We start from the raw sequence: 20057 nt of genomic DNA, 5'->3' as shown, positions 1-20057 counted from the left end.
ATAAGAAGCACGAGCGAAGGTAACAAGCTGTTGCTCACAGAACACGGAACACAGTGCAGGACACACAGCAGATGCTCAACGCCAGTAGCTGCTTGCTTCAGTTGTCTTTGCCGTGTAACAAACCAACTTGAAACTTAGTGGCTGAAAACAATGATCATTTATTTGCTCATGATTTTGCAATTTCATCAGGTCCCAGAGGGAACAGCTTGTTCATTTCTCAGTGGCAGCTGGCCCTGCCCCACTGGGGCTGGGACTCTACCCCTAAGACGGCTCACTCACGTGCCTTGCTTGGAAATCTCCCTGAAGTGCCTTCCTGACCCTTGCAGAAATTCTAGACAAATCGATTGAGGTTCTCGGAGGGTGCGAAGGAGTGCCTGCTGGGAGGAACTAGCGGGGACAAACCCAGGCCTTTTGGTTAGAGATGATGAACTAACTTCAGTATGGAGGTTTACTAAGAGAGATGTGGTTCTCAAAATGGTCTGTCAGGCAGCAGAGCCCTAGAGGCTGTGCCAGAACGTGCTGGTTCCCTGCCCCACCTCTTCCCCTGCCCAGCTCCTGGGTAGCCTTCAGGGCTCTGCTTGGACGTTGTTTCCTCAAGAGGCCTTTTTCCAGCTCCCACCAGTCCAGCCTAGCTCTCCCTGCTGCCCACGCCCACGGCCCCCTGGAAGTCCTCTCTCTCTCATCCTACATGGAGTTGCCCCTTCCCTTCCCTCCGCTCTCCCCTCCCCTCCTCCCTTCTCCTCCCTTCCCTCCCCTCCTCCTTCCCTCCTCTTCTCCCCTTCCCCTCCTCCCCTCGTCTTCTCCCCTCCCATCCCCTTCTCCCCTCCCCTTCCCTTCCCTTCCCTTCCTTTCCTCTCTCTCCTTCTCTCTCTTTCTTTTTAGAGAGTCTCGCTCTGTTGCCCAGGCTGGAGTGCATTGGTGCGGTCTCGGCTCACTGCAACCTCTGCCTCAGCGATTTCTTCAAGCGATTCTCCTGCCTCAGCCTCCCGAGTAGCTGGGATTACAGGCATATGCCACCACACCCAGCTAATTTTGTATTTTTAGTAGAGACAGGGTTTCTCTATGTTGGTCAGGCTGATCTAGAACTCTCAACCTCAGGTGATCCGCCCACCTTGGCCTCTCAAAGTGTTGGGATTACAGGCATGAGCCACCACACCCGGCCTATTTAGTTTTTTAGACAAAGTCTCACTCTGTTGCCCAGGCTAGAGTGCAGTGGTGCGATCTTGGCTCACTGCAACTTTCGCCTTCCAGGTTCAAGTGATTCTCCTGCCTCAGCCTCCTGAGTAGCTGGAATTACAGGCGCTCGCCACCATGTCTGGCTAATCTTTGTATTTTTAGTAGACATGGTGGTTTCACCATATTGGCCAGGCTGGTCTCGAACTCCTGACCTCAAGTGATTCACCTGCCTTGGCCTCCTAAAGTGTTGAGATTACAGGCATGAGCCACCATGCCCGGCTGAGTTGCTTGTTTTCCTCACTGGTTGATCTTTGGCTCTGAGACTTTGTCCATCTTGTTCTGAAGATGCTCTTCCTCCCTCCCCCACTAACACGTTCTCTCTCACCCATGATACCCACAGCAGCCTCCTTATGGCCTCCTGCCTCCAGGCCCTGCTGAGGTCTTCGAGGCCCTTCTGAGGTCTTCAGAAGCAAATCTACCCATGCTACGCCCTGTTCCATCCTTCAATTACATCCCTTAACTCCCTGGATAAACTATCAGCTCCTTAACGTGGCCTGTCGCCACTTCCCTCCTTATACTCTGCATTCTAGTCACATCGAGAAAGTTTACTTCCTTAAAAATATTGGCCTCTTCAAGATCGTGCCACTGCATTCCAGCCTGAGTGACAGAGTGAGACTCCATTTCAAAAAAAAAAAAAAAATATATATATATATATATATATATGTATATATATGGCTCTTTTCCTTTTTTTTTTTTTTTTTTTGGGAAACAGGGTCTTGCTCTGTTGCCCAGGCTTGAGTGCAATATGGCAATCTCAGCTCACCGCAACTTCTGCCTCCCTGGAATCAGTGATTTTCCTGCCTCAGCCTCCTGAGTACCTGGGACTACAGGCGCACACCACCACATCCATCTAATTTTTTGTATTTTTAGTAGAGACGGGGTTTGCCACGTTCCAGGCTGGTCTTAAACTCCTGACCTCAAGCGATCTGCCTGTGTCGACCTCCCAAACTACTGGGATTACAGGTGTGAGCCACTGCGCCTGGCCCAGGCTCTTTTTCTAGCTTCCAAACCTTTGCCTTTGCTGTTACTTAGAACAACTTTCTCCCTCATTACTTTCCTAACTCCTATTCACCCCTCACATCCAGCATGGATCTCATCACTTTCTATAGGGAACTTCGTTGGGTCACACCCAGCCTGTGTTTCCTCTCACGTGTTTATGCACACACATGTAATCGTATGGTTTAAATGTCTGTGTCCTGCTATAGGAGGGTTTCTCAATCCCAACACGATTAACATTTTGGGCTGGATATACTTTTTTTTTTTGAGACGGAGTCCTGCTCTGTCACCCAGGCTGGAGTGCAGTGGCTTGATCTCGGCTCACTGCAAGCTCCGCCTCCCGGGTTCATGCCATTCTCCTGCCTCAGTCTCCCGTGTAGCTGGGATTACAGGCACCTGCCACCACGCCAGGCTAATTTTTTTTTTTTTTTTGTATTTTTAGTACAAAAATAAACGGGGGTGAAACGGGGGTGTTTCACCGTGTTAGCCAGGATGGTCTCCATCTCCTGATCTCGTGATATGCCCGCCTCGGCCTCCCAAAGTGCTGGGATTACAGGCGTAAGCCACCTCACCCGGCCACTTTTTTTTTTTTTTTTTTTTTTTTTTTGGAGACAGAGTTTCGCTTTTGTTGCCCAGGCTGGAGTGCAATGGCATGCTCTCGGCTCACCACAACCTCTGCCTCCCAGGTTCAAGTGATTCTCTTGCCTCAGCCTCCACAGTAGCTGGGTTTACAGGCATGTGCCACCACACCCAGCTAATTTTGTATTTTTAGTAGAGATGGGGTTTCTCCATGTTGGTCAGACTGGTCTCAAACTCCCGACCTCAGGTGATCCGCCCGCCTCAGCCTCCTAAAGTGCTGGGATTACAGGCGTGAGCCACTGCGCCCGGCTGGATATACTTCTTATTGTGGGGGCTGTCCTGTTCGCTGTAGGATGGCTAGCAGCATTCCTGGTCTCTATACACGTGATGCCAGGAGTAACCAGTCCCCGCTCCAGGATTTTTTATTTATTTATTTTTTTTTTTTGAGATTGAGTCTCACTCTGTTGCCCAGGCTGGAGTGCAATGGCATGATCTCAGCTCACTGCAACCTTTGCCTCCCGGGTTCAAGTGATTCTCCTGCAACCTCCCAAGTAGCTGGGACTACAGGCACGTGCCACCACGGCCAGCTAATTTTTGTATTTTTAGTAGAGACAGGGTTTCACCAAGTTGGCCAGGGTGGTCTTGAACTTTTGACCTCAGGTGATCCACCCACCTTTGCCTCCCAAAATGCTGGGATTACAGGAACAAGCCACCGCGCCCGGCCCCTCCAGTTGTGACAATCAGAATATATTCAGACATCACCCAGTGTTCCGTGGAGGGTGGGGGGGGGGGCAAGATCACACCAGTTTTGCCAGCTGTCCTACAAAGACAACATCTATTTTATTCCCACTTTTCGAGTGCATAGCACAGTCCCCGAGCGGATAATTTAATATACCTTTTATTGTGATGTCAGTTGCATTGAACACTGACAGTCTTCCTGTAAGCCGTTTTCCATTTTCCACATTTGAGACAGGAAGAGACTAAAGAGCCAAAACTCACCTGATGCCACAGGTTTTGTAAGTGGCAGAGCTGGGGGTCCGCCCCAGGTGTTCCTGGCTGCACAGCTGCCTTTGTGAGTCAACCTCCCATGACAGCGTGAGCATGAATCAGCCTTCCGAAGCTGTTCCTGTCCCTGGACCTGCGACAGGTGGATCGGGAGCCCCACCCAGAGTAGCCCGGCCCCATCTTGGTGCTGTGACCTTGGGGAAGTCCCACCTCCCTCGCACCTCCATAGTGCTGCCAATTAATTCCCCACCTGTGTGGCCTCCGAGGGCTGATGAGAAGACTCAGTGAATCAGCGAAGGCCATAAATGGTGTGAGGAGCTGCACACGGGTGAGGAGGAGCCCCAGAGCCCTGCACAGGGCCTGGCCTGAAGACAGCAGGAAGGGCCCCACCTGGGGACCCATCACTGACTGCACAGCTCTCCAATGATTCCGCCAATCCCAGCAGCATAAACTCAACTGCCTGCAGCCTACAGCCACTCAGGCAAAAATCCCTGGGCTCAGACAAGGGTCCCAAGCTTGCTCCTGCAGGAGGCCAGTGGAGGTTGAGCCTGGCTTCAGGTGATCTTGAGAATCAGGAATGTGGGCCTGTCCTGCCTGTTTCTTCTTTCTTTTTTTTTTTTAGATGGAGTCTCACTCTGTGGCCCAGGCTAGAGTGCAGTGGCGCAATCTGGGCTCACTGCAAGCTCTGCCTCCCGGGTTCACGCCATTCTCCTGCCTCAGCCTCCCTAGTAGCTGGGACTACAGGCGCCCGCCACCACGCTCGGCTAATTTTTGTATTTTTAGTAGAGAGAAGGTTTCATCGTATTAACCAGGATGGTCTCCATCTCCTGACCTTGTGATCCGCCTGCCTCGGCCTCCCAAAGTGCTGGGATTACAGGTGTGAGCCACCGTGCCCGGCCCTGCCTGTTTTCTTTTTACAAAAGAAGCCAGAATTCCAGGTTTTAACTGGAATCTCCTGATTTACACATATTGACGACTAAGTATTTGTAAGCCTCCTATAAGACAAACAAAACAGTCCGCTGGGCTGGCTTCAGTCCATGAAAGTCTGTTTGCAAGTTCCAGACCTTAACCATTTGGGGCCAGTTGTAGCTCACTGGGAGGAGCCAGAGGTAGGCAGCTGGAGGCAGAGGTTGGTAGCCAGGTGGCCTTGGGGCCAGACTCCTTTTCCCCTGCACCTCACTCTCCTCATCCATACAAGGTGGGGTTGGCCATCTGAGCTACAATGGTCCCTAGTAAGGATGCCTCCTCCTTTGCCCAGGCTGGCCTGACTCACTGGGACAACTAGGTTGGGCTTTTTGCTTCGCTGTCAGCTGAGTCAGCGTGGATGCATGCTGGCAATGACAGGCCACCTGCCTATCAGGAACCAAGCACAAAAAGGAACTGGCTGCCACAGGGGATCCCACTGAGGCTGAGGCCAAGGTGGGATCCACCAGTGTCCTGATCTTTCTGATTTGTTTTTTTTTTTTTAAGACAGAATCTCACTCCATCACCCAGGCTGGAGTGCAGTGGCATGATCTTGGCTCACTGCAGCCTTCACTTCCCGGGTTCAAGCGATTCTCCTGGCTTAGCCTCCCAAACAGCTGGGATTACAGGCATGCAACACCACGCCTGGATAATTTTTGTATTTTTAGTAGAGATGGGGTTTCACCATGTTGGCCAGGCTTGTCTCGAATTCCTGACCTCAAATGATCCACCCACCTCGGCCTCTCAAAATGCTGGGATTACATGCATGAGCCACTGTGCCCAGCCTTTTTTTTTTTTTTGAGACAGAGTATTGCCCTGTCGCCCAGACTGGAGTGCAGTGGCGTGATCTCGGCTCACTGCAGCCTCTGCCTCCCAGGTTTAATTGATTCTCCTGCCTTAGCCTCCTGAGTAGCGGGGACTACAGGAACATGCCACCATGCCCAGCTAATTTTTGTATTTTTAGTAGAGACAGGTTTTTACCATGTTGGCCAGGCTGGTCTCGAACTCCTGACCTCGTGATCCACCCTCCTCGGCCTCCCAAAGTGCTGGGATTACAGGTGTGAGCCACCATGCCCAGCCTTTCCTGATATTTTCTGGCTGTGTTTTGTTTGTTTGGTTGGTTGGTTTTTTTGTTTACTCTCATTCTGTCACCCAGGCTGGAGTGCAGAGGTGCAATCTTGGCTCACTGCAACGTGCGCCTCCCAGGTTCAAGCAATTCTCCTCCCTCAGCCTCCCAAGTAGCTGGGATTACAGGCATGCACCACTATACCCCACTAATTTTGTATATTTTTAGTAGAGACAGGGTTTCACTATTTGGCCAGGCTGGTTTTGAATTCCTGACCTCAAGTGATCCACCCGCCTCGGCCTCCCAAAGTGCTGGGATTACAGGCTTGAGCCACCACACCTGGCCCTTCCTGATCTTTTCTGGCTGTTTTAATGCCTGCTCAGTACTCAGGCCTCATCCCAGCTGTGGCACTTGGTCTTGTTTTGGGGAACCATCTTTCCTCCACTCTTAGTTGTCAAATGAAACAATCCAAATGTAAACTAACTCAAGGCCGTTTGAACTTTAAATCATTCTGAGCCCGGAGAGAAATGTGGCTATGCAGCCTGAGTCATGTGATATACAGCTGTCACTTCTGCCTTTTTTCCTGTTAATAGTTAGGACTAAGTGGCACCAGAGATAAGAATCCCTCAGATCATTGCCCCTCCTCAGGGAGTAATAAACGAAACTTCTTTGGAATGTAACAATCTGTAACCAATCAGATCACTGGGGTGTATGCATGAGTCTTCTGTGGAAAATGTAATCCTGCTAAAATTTCTGCCTCTGCCTATGTAAGTGAACCCTTAACTTCTCCACTGTCTTTTCTCTTTTCTTTTTTTTTTTTTTCACGGAGCCTCACTCACTATGTCACCCGGGGTAGAGTGCAGTGGCGTGATCTTGGCTTCAAGCAACCTCCACTTACCAGGTTCAACCAATTCTCGTGCCTCACCCTCCGGAGTAGCTGGGATTACAGGGATGCACTACTATGCTGGATGATTTTTGTATTTTTAGTAGAGACAGGGTTTCACCATATTGGCCAGACTGGTCTCGAGCTTCTTACCTCAAGTGATCTGCTCACCTCAGCCTCCCAAAGTTCTGGGATTACAGGCGTGAGACACCGTACCCGGCCAACTTCTCCAGTTTCTTTTTCTTTTTCTTTGAGACGGAGTTTTGCTCTCGTTGCCCAGGCTGGAGTGCAACTGCGAAATCTCGGCTCACTGCAACTTCTGCCTCCCGGGTTCAAGCAATTCTCCTGCTTCGGCCTCCTGAGTAGCTGGGATTACAAGTGACTGCCACCATGCCTGGCTTATTTTTGTATTTTTAGTAGAAACGAGGTTTCACCATGTTGGTTAGGCTGGTCTCGAACTCCTGACCTGAGGTGATCCACCCGCCTCTGCCTCCCAAAGTGCTGGGATTACAGGTGTGAGCCACTGCCCCCAACCAACTTCTCCACTTTCAAATGCTAACCCCATTTGTTTGGATTTGGTGTCGCCCAGGTGGCTATCCTCAAGCTGCAAACTCAGATAAATTCTCTACTTAATCATATTTGCTAAATCTCAATATTTAAGGTTGACGTAGTCCATGCAGTTTGGAGACGGGATCCCAGTTCTGGCTCCTATGGTGAGGATGTGACCCAGAGCTGGTCCACAAGGGTTACACATCCTCTGCCCATAGTGATTGGTTCAGGTATGAGCACATGATCTACCCAGACCAATGAGACTCTGCCCTAGACTTTTGCTCTTTCCATTGAAGTTTTCAAGGTGGAAGGATGAAAACCTGAGGCTCTTGGGGATGGGGGTGTTACCCAGGGGAAATCTAAGCAGACGACAGAAAGATTTCAGCTGGATTTTTTTTTTTTTTTTGGAAACAGAGTGTTACTCTGTCACCCAGGCTGGAGTGCAGTGGTGCAATCTTGGCTCACTGCAACCTCCGCCTCCCGGGTTCAAGCAATCCTTGTGCCTCAGCCACCCAAGTAGCTGGAATTACAGGTGCATGCCACCATACCTGGCTAATTTTTGTATTGGGATTTTGCCATGTTGGCCAGGCTGGTCTCAAACTTCCGGCCTCAAGCCTCAGCCTCCCAGAGTGCTGGGGCAGCTGGGGTTTTGATGCAGGGTACATAAACCCCAAAGTGGGGCTTAGCCTGTGAGGGTTCTTGGCTTCACTCAGGAAAGAATACAAGGGCAAGCTGGAGGTAGAGGAAAATAGCTTTATGGAAGAAGCAGCCCTACAGCTCTGGTGGTGTCACAGCTCTGTGACTGCTCCTGCAGATGTGCAGCCCCATAGGCAGGGAGGAGCAGTCATATTTATACCCACTTTTTTTTTTTTTTTTTTTTGAGGCAGAGTTTTGCTCTTGTTGCCCAGGCTGGAGTATAATGGCGCAATCTCAGCTCACTGCAACCCTGCTTCCTGGGTTCTAGTGATTCTTCTGCCTCAGCGCCCCAAGTAGCTGGAACTACAGGCATGCATCACCATACCCAGCTACTTTTTTGTCTTTAGTACAGACAGGGTTTCACTATGTTGGTCAGGCTGGTCTCAAACTCCTGACCTTAGGTGATCCACCTGCCTCAGCCTCCCAAAGTGCTGGGATTACAGGCATGAGCCACCGCACCTGGCCTATACCCACTTTTTTTTTTTTGAGATGGAGTCTTGCTCTGTTGCCCATGCTGGAGTGCAGTGGCATGATCTTGGTTCACCGCAACCTTCGCCTTCCAGGTTCAAATGATTCTCCTGCCTCCATCTCCTGAGTAGCTGGGATTACAGGCATGTGCCGCCACACCTGGCTAATTTTTGTATTTTTAGTAGAGACAGGGTTTCACCATGTTGGTCAGGTTGGTCTTGAACTCCTAACCTCGTGATCCGCCTGCCTCAGCCTCCCAAAGTGCTGGGATTACAGGCATGAGCCACTGCATCTGGCCCCCACTGTTTTTTGCTTTTTTTTTTGAGACAGAGTTTTGCTCTGTCTCACGGGCTGGAGTGCAGTGGAGCAATTTCAGCTCACTGCAGCCTCCGCCCCCGGGGTTCAAGCAATTCTTCTGCCTCAGCCCCCTGAGTAGCTGGATTACAGGCGCCAGCCACCACACCCGGCTAATTTTGTATTTTTAATAGAGACGGGGGTTTCACCATTTGACCAGGCTTGTCTCGAACTCCTGACTCTGAATGATCTGCCCGCCTTGGCCTCCCAAAGTGCTGGAATTACAGACGTGAGCCACCGCACCCAGCCTATACTCTCTTCTAATTACATGAAGTTTGAGGGACAGTTTATGCAGAAATTTCTAGAAATTTCATCAGGTCCTTGCCAAGGAAAGGGGTGATAACTCCCAGATGTTGCCATGGCAATGGTAAATTGATATGGCACACTGGTGGGTGTGTCTTATGGAAAGCTGCTCCCGCCCCTGCCCTGTTTTAGCTAGTCCTCAATTTGGTCAAGTGTCCAAGTCCCACCTCTGGAGTTGAGTCCCCCCTTCTACTTCAGTTTGAGTACACCGATCCAAGAGTTCCCAAAGGTAGATCTAACCTCCTGGATTTTCCAGAAGGAAGTTATAGCACCTGTAGATCTCCATTTTGCTTGTGATTTAAAGTGGGGTAGGCCAGGCAGGGTGGCTCAGACCTGTAATCGCAACACTTTGGGAGGCCGAGGCAGGCAGATCACCTGAGGTCAGGTGTTTGGGACCAGCCTGGGCAACATGGTGAAACCCCATCTCTACTAAAAATACAAAAATTAGCTGGATGTGGTGGCTCATGCCTGTAATCCCAGCTACTTGAGAGGCTCAGGCATGAGAATTGCTTGAACCCTACAGGCAGAGGTTGTAGTGAGCAGAGACTGCACCACTGCACTCCAGCCTGGGTGACAGAGTGAGACTCCATCTCAAAAAAAAAGAAAAAAATAAGGCACCTGTCATTAGCAGCTATAAATGTTTCACTGTTTTTTCCCACCTGAAGTGTTTGTGATTTTATGATTCCCATTTCAGGTCAAAATATCTTTGGGGTAGCTGTTTCTCAAGTTATAACCCAAGGAGCTTTTGCTTTAGGGTCATCTGGGCTGGTGATGCACATTTCTAGCACGCCCTCAGTAACAGATACTGGTCGGGGAGGCAAGGGCGATGAAAGTTTCTTATTTTTTAATTTTTTTGAGATGGGATCTCACTCTGTCACCCAGGTTGGAGTGCAGTGGTGCAATCTAGGCTCACTGCAAACTTTGCCTCCTGGGTTCAAGCGATTTTCTGCCTCAGCCTCCCGAGTAGCTGGGACCACAGGTGCCCGCCACCATGGCTGGGTGTTTTTTTTTTTTTCTGTATTTTTAGTAGAGATAGGATTTCACCGTGTTAGCCAGGATGATCTCGATCTCCTGACCTCATGATCCTTCCACCTCAGCCTCCCAAAGTGCTGGAATCACAGGTGCGAGCCACCACGCCCAGCCCAGGGGGCGGGGGTCAAAGTTTTAACAAGCACCTTGTGACCCTGATGAAATAACACTGGCCAAGCTGTGCTGTTCTTCCTCTGCCCCCTCCACTCTTCAGCTTTGAGCCAAGGGATACTGCCTCCCTGGCCACAACTGACTGAGTGAGGATTCCTGGTGCAAATTGGGTCAATCAGCTCTCTCTCTGAAATTTGGAGTTCGATCCAGGGAACCACAGGGTCTTTGAGGCCATTTGAATCTTCCACCTCACACTCCAAGAAACAGAAAAGACTGTTCACTAGAGTGAGACAAAAGAGGGAAGTGGGAGGAAGCAGGACTGGGACAGTCCAGCAGGTGACCCTGGTTCCATAAGCTTCCTATGTCGGGCCCCCGCCCCTCAATGCCCCCTTCCTGATGCCTGCAGGATACCATATTTGTATTACCCCTTTCTCTTTTTATGGTAATCAACTCAGATGATTGCTGTGTTTTTATTTTTTATTTTTGGAGTGGGGGTAGGGAGGACAGAGTCTGGCTCTGTCGCCCAGGCTGGAGTGGAATGGTGCAATCTTGGCTCACTGCAACCTCTGCCTCCCAGGTTCAAGCAATTCTCCCGTCTCAGCCTCCTGAGAAGCTGGGATTACAGGCGTGCACCACCATGCCCAGCTAATTTTTGTAGTTTTAGTAGAGACAGAATTTTGCCATGTTGTTCAGGTTGGTCTCGAACCTATGACCTCAGGTGATCCACCCGCCTTGGCCTCCCAAAGTGCTGGGATTACAGGCGTGAGCCACCACACCTGGCCAACTCAGATGATTTCTTTTTCTTTTCTTTTCTTTTTTTTTTTTACTTTTTTAAGATGGAGTTTCACTCTTGTTGCCCAGGCTGGAGTGAAATGGTGTGATCTCGGCTCACTGCAACCTCCACCGCCCAGGTTCAAGCGATTCTCCTGCCTCAGCCTCCTGAGTAGCTGGAATTACAGGCATGTGCCACCATATGCGACTAATTTTGTAGTTTTAGGAAAGATGGGGTTTCTCCATGTTGGTCAGGTTGGTCTCGAACTCCTGACCTCTGGTGATCCACCCACCTCGGACTCCCAAAGTGCTGGGATTACAGGTGTGAGACACCGTGCCCGGCCAACTTAGATGATTTCTATTACTTATAACCAAGAGATCCTTACCTAAGATGTAGTTTATTTCAAGGTCTCAGTTTCCTTATCTGTAAAATGACAGTGCTGTGATTCAGGACACCCTCCTCCGACATGTAGCTGGTCCTCACAGAAGAGCCCCCACTGAATCCACACCTTACAGCAGGAGAGGTCTCACTGACATGGGGTCCAGGGGACAGAAGGATTCTGCTACAACAATGTTTCACAAACTTTGATGTGCACTGAAATTCCTGGAAACCCCCCTTTTTTTTTGAGACAGAGTTTCACTGTTGTTCCCCAGGCTAGAGTGCAATGGCGCCATCTCAGCTCACTGCAGCCTCTGCCTCTCCCGTTCAAGTGATTCTCCTGCCTCAGCCTCCTGAGTAGCTGGGATTGCAGGTGCCTGCCACCATGCCCAGCTAATTTTTGTATTTTTAGTAGAGACGGAGCTTCACCATTTGGGCTAGGCTGGTCTGGAACTCCTGACCTCAGGTGATCTGCCTGCCTTGGCCTCCCAGAGTGCTGGGATTGCAGGCGTGAGCCACCGCACCCAGCCTAATTCCTGGAAACTCTTTAAAATTCCCAGGCCCTACACATGGAATCTGTTCTATCTGTGAAACCATCACCATAATTAAGACCATGAGAATTGGCTGGGTGCGGTGGCTCATGCCTGTAATCCCAGAACTTTGTTAAGCTGAGGTGGGTGGATCGCCTGAGGTCAGGGGTTCAAGATCAGCCTGGTCAACATGGTGAGTCCCTGTCTCTACGAAAAATATAAAAATTAACCAAGTATGTTGAGGCAGAAATTTAAAGAAAAATAAATGCTGTATTTATTCAGTCCAAGGAAAGTAAAGGTTAAGTGAAAAACGCAAGCTTTTCACTGCTGCAAGCAAGGCTCTAGACAGGTCGTGGTGACCTAGCCTGCAGAAATCAGCTCCAGACACCCCCCGAGCAAGGTTAAAAGAAGAAAAACAAATTCTTTTACTGTCTCTCATGTACTGAGCTATTAGTTATGACCATGTTTGCTAATGGTTGTATTTAGTAAGATTTGCAAAGTTCCTGTTGTTCTTTCGATGCAGCTGCTAGGCCACTGGCTCTGCAAGGCCACAGGTCAGCCCCAGGTCAGCAGTTACGCTATGGATTACGTGACTTGTCATTGTAAAATTCACTGCCTTTGTTTTGCTCTTAGATGCTAGCCTATATAAGCTAAAATCTGTTTTTGTTCAATGCTCAGCTTTTTGGATGTGAATCCACTGAGCCGGTGCCCACCTTAATAACCATCCTCCTGTATTCAACCATATTGGTCTCTCCAGTCCTCTGTTTCCTGCAACAGTGGTGGTGGATGCCTGTAATCCCAGTTGCTTGGGAGGCTGAAGCAGGAGAATCACTTGAACCTTGAACCCAGGAGGCAGAGGCTGCAGTGAGCCAATATCACGCCACTGCACTCCAGTCTGGGCAACAGAGCAAGACATCCTCTCAAAAAAAAAAAAAAACAAAAAAAAACAAAAAAAAAAAAAACCATGAGAATTGTCATAAAAAGCTCCATCACTGCCAAGTTTCTCGGTGGCCCCTGGATACAATCATCCCTCCTTCCCCATTCCCATTCCCTCTCCACGCCCTCCCGCCTCTACTCCAAGCAGTCACTCGTCTGCTTTCTGTCACTGTAGATTAACTGCATTTTCCAGAATTTTACACAAATGAAATCGTGCAGCCTGTGCTCTTTCTCTGTCTGGTTTTTTTCACTTAGCCTAAATTTTTTTTTTTTTTTTTGAGACAGCCTCGCTCAGTTGCCCGGGCTGGAGTGCAGTGGCATGATCTCGGCTCACTGCAAGCTCTGCCTCCCGGGTTCACGCCATTCTCCTGCCTCAGCCTCCCGAGTAGCTGGGACTACAGGCGCCGGCCACTATTCCTGGCTAATTTTTTTGTATTTTTAGTAAAGACGGGGTTTCACCATGTTGGCCAGGATGGTCTTGATCTCCTGACCTTGTGATCCGCCCGTCTCGGCCTCCCAAAGTGCTGGGATTACAGGTTTGAGCCACCGCGTCCGGCCTTTGCTTGTTTTGCTTTGTTTGAGATAGAGTCTTGCTCTGTTACCCAGGCTGGGGTGCAGTGACATGATCACAGTTTAATGCAGCCTTGACCTCCTGGGCTCAAACTAACGTCTCACCTCTCAGCCTCTGAGTAGCTGGGATCACAGGTGTGCACCACCACCCCTGGCTACTTTTTGTATTTTTTTGTAGAGACAGTGTTTCGCCATGTTGCCCAGGCTGGTCTTGAACTCCCGGGCTCGAGCCATTCACCCGTCTCAGCCTCCCAAAGTGCTGGGATTACAGGTGTGAGCCACCATGCCCAGCCTGGTTTTTTCCTTTTAGAGACAGCGTCTTGGCATTTTTGCCCAGGCTGGAGTGCAGTGGTGCCATCATAGGTCACTGCAGCCTTGAACTCCTGGGCTCAAGAGATTCTCCCCTCATGCCTCCTGAGTAGCTGGGATTATAGGTGTCCACTACCATGCCCAGCTAAGCTATCTGTATATTTTCTTTGATGAAGTGTCTACTGTATTTGAATTGTCTTCTTCTTACTAAGTGTTAAGAATTCTTCGTATTTGGTTGGTTAATTACTATTAGGTTAAAATAAAAGAATTATTTTCATATCTGATTACAAGTTCTCTGTTAGATATATTTTTCACAAATATTTTCTCCCAGTCTGTTTGTCTTTCTATTTTTTTTTTCTTTCTTTCTTTCTTTCTTTTTTTTTTTTTTCTGAGACAGAGTCTCACTCTATTGGCTAGGCTGGAGTGCAGTAGCATGATCTCGGCTCACTGCAACCTCTGCCTCCAAGGTTGAAGCAATTCTCCTGCCATAGACTCCCGAGTGGCTGGGATTGCAGGTGTCCATCACCACACCTGGATAATTTTTTTTATTTTTAGTAGGGACAGGGTTTCACCATGTTGGTCAGGCTGGTCTCAAACTCCTGACCTCAGGTGATCACCTGCCTCGGCCTCCACGCCCGGCCGCCTTGCCATTTTTCTAGCAAGCTCCACAGACCATGGAGTCTAAGAATCTCTCTTCAATGACAAACAGTGCAAATAGAGGGGTGGCCTATCGGACTAGCAAAGACCAAAAAGAGGGTCCAGAGGCATTAGTGGTGATAAAGGGTAGGGGCAGCATTCCTCAGACTCTGTTAGAAGGGGTATAAATTGGTACAAAAATCCCAGGAGTACAATTTGCTGATGGCGTCTCAAAAAAATCTTTAGATGCAAGGTTCTTTGACTCAGTACGTTCAGTTCAGTTCCAGAAATTTTTCCTGAAAAAATAAGCAAGAACAGTAGGTTGTCTGTCCAGGATCTTCAGTCCTGGGGGTTGTGCTGAGGGGAGGGGCTGCAGACGTGCTTGGCTGGCCGTCCTTGGGATCTTGGTGCTCTGTCCCTGGGAGGCTCAGGGCCCTTTTGCCGTCAAGCATGGGTGGAAGTCTCAGAGGGCCTGGGAGGTCACTGGGGCTGGAATTCGATCCGTCCCTAGCAGAGTGGGTGGAGGAAGGTGTGTGCAGGTCTCACTCTATTGCGTCCAGAGTCCAGATCCACTGTGGCCCTGGCCTGGCCATGAGAGGGCTCTGGGATTCAGGTTCTAACCAGCTACCACCAGTGCAAACTGGGAACTGGGGACAGGGCTGACACAGCTTCCTGGACCCTAAGAAGGGACAACCCTTTGCTCTTCAAGCACGAATAATTTCCCTGGGACTCAGGGAGCTGGGGCTTTGGCCAAGGTCTGGCCAGCTCTGCTGAGGACTGGTGTGAGAGGGGATCTGGGAGCCTGGAGACCTGGGTTCTAGATTACATCCTGCCCTGTTGTGCCACTTAGGGCAAGCCATCTCCCCTTCCTAGACACCAGTTTCCCTAGCTGGGCAGTGAATGAGGTAGATCAGAGACTCAGTTCCCTCTGGCCCCTCCAGGGGGATTGAAAGCACAGGTGCTAGAACTAGCCAGACCTGAGGCCTGATTCTAGCCCCTCCCCTCCCCTCCCCTCCCCTCCCCTCCCCTTCTCTCCTCTTCTGATGGATTATTGTCCTGTCTCCCAGGCTGGAGTGTAGTGGCTCAATCTCGGCTCACTGCAACCTCTGTCTCCTGGGTTCAAGCAATTCTCCTGCCTCAGCCTCCTGACTAGCTGGGATTGCAGGCACCCACCACCATGCCCTGCTAATTTTTGTATTTTTAATAGAGACGGGGGCTTCACCATGTTGGCCAGGCTGGTCTTGAACTCCTGACCTCAGATGATCCACCCGCCTTAGCCCCACAAAGTGCTGGGATTACAGGCGTGAGCCACGGCGCCTGGACACTTTTTTTGTTTTTTTGAGATGGAGTTTCACTCTCGTTGCCCAGGCTGGAGTGCAAGGGTGAGATCTTGGCTCACTGCAACCTTCACCTACTGGGTTCAAGCGATTCTCCTTCCTCAGCCTCCTGAATAGCTGGGATTACAGGCGCACTCCACCACACCTGGCTACTTTTTGTATTTTTAGTAGAGACAGGGTTTTCACCATGTTGGTCAGGCTAGTCTCGAACTCTTGACCTCAGTGATCCACCCAGCTCAGCCTCCCAAAGTGCTGGGATTACAGGCATGAGCCACTGCACCCAGCCAGCTCCATCGCTCTCTGTGACTCAGTTTCTTTCTCAACTTAAAGCCCCACAGTGGCTCCTCACTGCACTTTTGGAAAAGGCTGTGTGTGATCTCTGTTCCTTCCTACCTCTCTGGTTCCAGTTCGTGACACATTGCCCTCATCCATCAGACCCCAGCCACACTGGCCGCACCCGCCTTTCAACGCAGGGGGCCCTAAACTCCTCCTCCAGTCCCAGCGCTGTCGTGAATACTCTTGCCTCTGCCTTGCCTGTTTCTCCAACTCTCCCTGGAGAGCTCCTATTCATTCATCACAGCTCAGATGCAACTTCCTCAGGGCAACCCTCTGTGACTCCAGACACAATCACTCCTATGGCTGACCCCTTTCATAGCACAACTGAGATCACTAAACTATTATTATTATTATTATTATTATTATTATTTGAGACAGTCTCACTCTGTCGTGCCCAGGGTGGAGTGCAGTGGCGGGATCTCGGCTCACTGCAATGTCCACCTCCCGGGTTCAAGTGATTTTCCTGCGTCAGCCTCCTGAGTAGCTGGGATTACAGGTGCCCGCCACCACGCCCGGCTAATTTTTTGTATTTTTAGTAGAGATGGGGTTTCACCATGTTGGCCAGGCTGGACTCGAATTCTTGATCTCTGGTAATCTGCCTGCTTTGGCCTCCTAAAGTGCTGGGATTACAGGTGTGAGCCACCACAGCCGGCCTCATTAAACAATTTTATCTGCAAGATTGTTTGATGTGTTCTCCCCTGTGGCTCCCTGAGATCCCTGAGGGCAGGGCTGAGGCAGTCTTGGTTGAGGCTGTGTCTCTTACCCCTTGCACAGGATTGGCATAGAATAGGTGCCTGTTTCAGGAAAAACCCTCTCAAACCACCACAACAGTCATCAACGTAGAAGACTTCTGTGACCAAATGTCTGGGGGGGTTTCCCCATGCACCAAGCATCAGACACTAGGTCGGTGTCCTCCAATCCAGTTCACACACTGTCTACCTGGAGATAGCGTCAGATCCCACGGGTTGGAGGATCAGTCCCCAAGACTACCCACCACCCCCACTTCAGACACCAGCAGCAAGTTCAGGCCTCTGGAACTTCGGACTGACAGGCTTCAAGTTGGGGTTCCCACGACTCCCTCTTTGGGTTCGATTACTTTGCGGGAGTGGCTCACGGAACTCAGGGAAATGTGTTTAGTGGTTTACTATAAAGGATATTGCAAAGGATACAGATGAAGAGACGCACAGGGTGAGACTTGGGGGAAGGAGCGTGGAGCTTCCATGTTCTCCCCGGCAGCCGCCCTCCGGGAACCCCAGCATGGTCAGTTATGCGGAAGCTCTTAGAACCTAGTTCTCTCAGGTTTTTATGGAAGCTTCAGGATGCTGTCATTCTTTCCCCCAGGGTGTGAGGTGGGACCCTCTCACAGGAGGAGAGTCTTAAAATCCAAGATCAGAAGGGGCAAGGTGGTTCATGCCTGAAATCCCAACGCTTTGGGAGGCCAAGGCAGGAGGATCATTTGCCTCCAGGAGTTCAAGACCAGCCTGGGCAACTTAGTGAGACCTCATCTCTACAAAAAACAACAAAATAGCCAGGCATGGTGGAGTGTACCTGTAGTCCCAGCTCCTCAGGAGGCTGAAGTGGGAGGATCACTTGAGCCCAGGAGGTGGAGGCTGCGTGAGCCTTGATTGCACCACTGCACTCCAGCCAGGGTGACAGAGTAAAATCCTGTCGAAAAAAGAAAGTTGGGGGGAAGATTATATTAGAGTCCTGGCTTCAGGCAGGTGAAAGGAAGGCAGGAAAAGTTTAAAGGGATTCTGTTTCTTGAGGCCTCACACACCTAACATTATAACAAAATAGTGCTCTAGTACTTTTGAAGAAGGTACCGCTGACAACATCTTTCATTCACTCTCAGATGTGCTTCCCCTACTTCCCATGTTACCATTTCTAAAATCAAGACATATTTTGTGATTGTTGTGACTGGGTGGCATCTATGCCATCTGCCTCAATGCTTGCACGTGTGCATCAACACATGCAGCTTGAAAGGACACTGGGGACAGCAGTGGTGTGCTCTGAAGAAAGGCTGCGTTTCTTGAGCTCTTGATGACACTGAGGACAAGATTGTCTGGAAAAGCACAGACTCAACAGCTCTGAATGAAAAATTGACCCGGGAAGGTCAGACTCTGCATATGGAGTGTTAGGAACACCTTCGCTAAATTACCTTGATTATTGAACTTGATTGAAAATTCCTTTTTATTTATTTACTTAACTTTTTTTTTTTTTTTTTTTTTTTTTTTTAGGCTGGGCGCAGTGCCTCACGCCTGTAATCCCAGGACTTTCAAAGGCCGAGGTGGGTGGATCACCTGAGGTCAGAAGTTTGAGACCAGCCTGGCCAACATGGCAAAACCCCATCTCTACTAAAAATTAGCTGGGCGTGGTAGCATATGCCTGTAATCCCAGCTACTCAGGAGGCTGGGGTATGAGAATCGCTTGAACCTGGGAGAGGGAGGTTGCAGTGAGCCGTGATCACGCCACTGCACTCCAGTTTGGGCAACAGAGTGAGACGTCATCTCGAAAAGTAATATTATAGCTACTATTTTTTTTTTCTTTTTGAGACAAGGTCTCACTCTGTCACTCATGCTGGAGTGCAGCGGCACCATCACAGCCCACTGCAGCCTCTACCTCCCCGGGCTCAGGTGATCCTCCCATCTCAGCCTCCCAAGTAGATGGTACTACAGGTACATGCTACCATGCCCAGCTAATTTTTGTATTTTTTTAGAGACAAGGTTTTGCCATGTTGCTTGGGCTGGTCTCAAACTCCTGGGCTCAAGTGATTCTCCCACCTCAGCTTCTCATGTACCTTTGATTACTGACAGGAGCCATCTCATCTAGCAATTTCCTTTTTATGTATTCACAATGTATAGTAGATGATAAAAACCTGTTTAAGTAAGTTTAAATACCTGTGTTTTTAAGTGCCTTACCTGTTTAAGTAAGTTTAAAAAAAGGCCTTCGATAAGTATAAAATAAAGTTTGGTGTTTTTTTTTTTTTTTGAGACAGAGTCTCGTTCTGTCGCCCAGGCTAGAGTGCAGTGGTGATCTCGGCTCACTGCAAGCTCCGCCTCCCGGGTTCACACTATTCTCCTGCCTCAGCCTCCCGAATAGCTGGGACTACAGGCACCTACCACCACGCCTGGCTAATTTTTTGTATTTTTAGTAGAGATGGGGTTTCACTGTGTTAGCCAGGATGGTCTCGATCTCCTGACCTCGTGATCTGCCCACCTCGGCCTCCCAAAGTGCTGGGATTACAGGCGTGAGCCACCGTGCCCAGCCTTAAAAGGTTTTTTAAATTGATACATAATATTTTACATATTTATGAGGTATGTGTGATCTTTTGTTATAAGTGTAGTGTATGTAATGATCAGGTCAGGGTATTTAGGGTATCCATCACCTTGAGTATTTATCATTTCTATGTGTTGGGAACAATTTAAGTCCTCTCTTCTAGCTATTTTGAAATATACAATACTTTGTTGTTATCTGCAGTCACACTACTCTGCTGTGAACAACAGAAGTTATACCTTTCATCTAACAACTGCATTTGTATCCGTTATGAAAGGGTGTTATATTGATTCAATACTATGATGTAGTTCCTGTCTTAAGTGGCTGTGGTGCAGATCAGGGCAGAGGCTCATGCAGGGCGCAGAGCTCTGGCCCGGGCATACCAGGTGCGATCCATGAATGGGAGTCTTCCCAGCCAGCAGTTTCTGGAATCTGGGGCTTGAAGCCAGGTGGCATGTTGTTCTCAGTATATCCTGTAGGTGGTGCTAGATAACCAAAGTCAGGCACAGCCCTGGGCACAGACAGCCCTGAGTTTCAGGCTCTGGGTGGGGACGGTGAGGCTGGAGGGAGATGGCTGGAAGGTTCTGGCCCTGGGGGGATCAGCCTCTTCCTCCACCCCAGGGAGAGGACATGGCTGGTTCTACCAGCCTGTCTAGCCCGGAGATGGCTCTGGTGCAGGGAGAAAGTTCAGGAACAGAAGGCAGGGGCCCATTCTGCCTGGGCGAGCTGTGCGATTCGGGCC

Source organism: Chlorocebus sabaeus, chromosome 12 (genome assembly GCF_047675955.1).
Source record: "Chlorocebus sabaeus isolate Y175 chromosome 12, mChlSab1.0.hap1, whole genome shotgun sequence".
Classification (NCBI taxonomy): Eukaryota; Metazoa; Chordata; class Mammalia; order Primates; family Cercopithecidae; genus Chlorocebus; species Chlorocebus sabaeus.
The sequence above is the reverse complement of the archived record's forward strand: the minus strand, read 5'-3'. Positions refer to the sequence as shown.